Source organism: Lissotriton vulgaris, unplaced genomic scaffold (genome assembly GCF_964263255.1).
Source record: "Lissotriton vulgaris unplaced genomic scaffold, aLisVul1.2 SCAFFOLD_1197, whole genome shotgun sequence".
Lineage (NCBI taxonomy): Eukaryota > Metazoa > Chordata > Amphibia > Caudata > Salamandridae > Lissotriton > Lissotriton vulgaris.
Genome location: NW_028253713.1, coordinates 627,501 through 630,000, shown reverse-complemented (window position 1 = coordinate 630,000; position 2,500 = coordinate 627,501).

The window sequence follows — 2,500 nt, the reverse complement described above, 5'->3', positions numbered from 1 at the left end:
TCAGCTATTTCCCAGAGTGAAATGGTGCTGGGCTTTTCTGCCGCCGGCGCCGGGGATCGAACCGTGATCTCCAGATTCCGGAGTCAGCCGCCCCAGCCGCGGCGTCAGCTATTTCCCAGAGTGAAATGGTGCTGGGCTTTTCTGCCGCCGGCGCCGGGGATCGAACCGTGATCTCCAGATTCCGGAGTCAGCCGCCCTAGCCGCGGCGTCAGCTATTTCCCAGAGTGAAATGGTGCTGGGCTTTTCTGCCGCCGGCGCCGGGGATCGAACCGTGAATACCGCGTTGTAATGGTACGCGTTGTAACAACATACATCCTCACGGTATGCACCCGTTACAACGCATCTTTTACTCCGCACTACCACTACAACGCGGGCATTACAACGCATACCGTTACAACGCATTGCGCTGGGGGGCGCTCTAGGATAAGAGGTAAGTTTAATTTACTATCCAACTGGTCCTGGTGAGCACCTCCCAGGCCGGATTTTTGGGATATCCCCATCTGGGGAATCACGGTTCGATCCCCGGCGCCGGCGGCAGATCAGAGTGCCCAGGACGGGGTCCGCGGGTCCCGGGCAGTCCTCCCTTCGGGCGTCCGTGCCTGAGAGCTCCGGTGGTCCACCCCGCGCCTGAGGCCCAGCCGGGGTCCCGGAGCCCTGCCTTGCGTGGGCAGGCAGGCAGGAGCCCTACCGCGAAGGCTCGGGGTGGGAAGCACTTTCGATCCCAGCCATCTGGTCTCACGCAATGCTTTCCAATGGGGCGACCAGGTGGCCGGGGTTCCCTGGAAGTCCCGATGAGGTGCCATTTGCCTCCCCGATCCCAGCGAGGGCTCCAGGAGGTCGGGTACTTTCGCGCCTTGGGTCCCCTCTGTCACCTCATGTGCACGGATTAAAAGAAAAGAGGGTGATTTTCCTCCGGATTACTAGGGAGAGGGTCAGTCAGACCTCCGTGTGGTATGGTGATTCTGAATCAGGGGAAGGCAGGACACCCCTCCCAGGCTGGTGAGTGGGACTCCATGATTGGAATAGGCACCGAGGCGAAAATTATCAGTTCCGTGGGATTTTGAGCCCAAGACCCGCCGAGGCGGGGAATCGAACCCTGGTCCCGGGCTAGACCTCTGCATCAGGGTCTGACTCGCTAACCATTGAGCCACACTTCTCCACTGCATGGCCGAGTGCCCGGGACGGGCCTTCACTTTCGCGTCCGCCCTGCAGATGGTCTTTCCTGTCCGTTGCCACCGCGGACGGTCTTTCCCGTCCGCCATCATAATCGGCCCCATCGTCCTGGCTATGTTAAGGGTGACCCGTTAAGCCTGGGGTAAATTAGGATGGCGGATGGTCTTTCCCGTCCGCCGCGGACGGACGGAGGCAGGCAGGCAGGAAAGGCAGGCAGGCAGGCAGGCAGGAGCCCTACCACGAAGGCTCGGGGTGTGAAGCACTTTCGATCCCGGCCATCTGGTCGCACGGTACCGCTCGGGCATCTGGTCGCACGCAATGCTTTCCAATGGGGGAGACCAGATGGCCAAACTTCCCTGGAAGTCCCGATGAGGTGCCATTTGCCTCCCGGATCCCAGCGAGGGCTCCAGGAGGTCGGGTACTTTTGCGCCTTGGGTCCCCTCTGTCACCTCGAGTGCACGGATTACAAGAAAGGGGGGTAATTTTCCTCCGGATTAGTAGGGAGAGGGTCAGTCAGACCTCCGTGTGGTCTTGCGATTCTGAATCAGGGGAAGGCAGGACCTGGGCATGCCCGCCGGGGCCCCCAGGGGCCCGGGTATGTACCTGCCGCTCAGCCCCCTTGCCGATGGGCCTTTTCCTCTGAGTTTGCTCAGGCAGGCCTCCGCGAGGTCTGGCCATGCTGAGACAGGGCCAGGCAGCACCCGGGCCAGCCCGCCGGGGCCCCCAGGGGCCCGGGAACGCACCTGCCTCTCAGCCCCTTCCCGATGTTTCCTTTTCTCCGAGTTTTTTCCTACATTCCGACCTCCGATAGGTCTGGCGGTTCTGAATCCGGGGATGGCAGGACCCGGGCCCACCCGCCGGGGCCCCCAGGGGCCCGGGTACGAACCTGCCTCTCAGCCCCATCGCCGATGGGCCTTTTCCTCCGAGTTTGCTCAGGCAGGCCTCCGTGAGGTCTGGCCATGCTGAGACGGGGCCAGGCAGCACCCGGGCCCGCCTGCCTGTGCTGGCGGTCCCCTTCCTGGGGACCAGATGGGATGTGCCCCGGGCAACACCTCCCAGGCATCCGGGGCTCCCTCCTCCGACCCGCGGCGTGGGGAAGAGCCTGGGACGGGCTCCATGGGTCCTGGGACGGGCTCCATGGGTCCCGGGCCCTGCAACCCCAGAGCCCTGCTGCTCTGGAGCCCTGCAGCCCGCGATCCCTGGAGCCCCGGATCCCCGGAGCCCCGGAGCCCTGCAGCCGTGGAGCCCTGCAGTCCCAGAGCCCTGCAGTCCCGGAGCCCAGGGGCCCCCGCAGCTCCTGAGCCCTACAGGCCCGGGGCAGACAGAT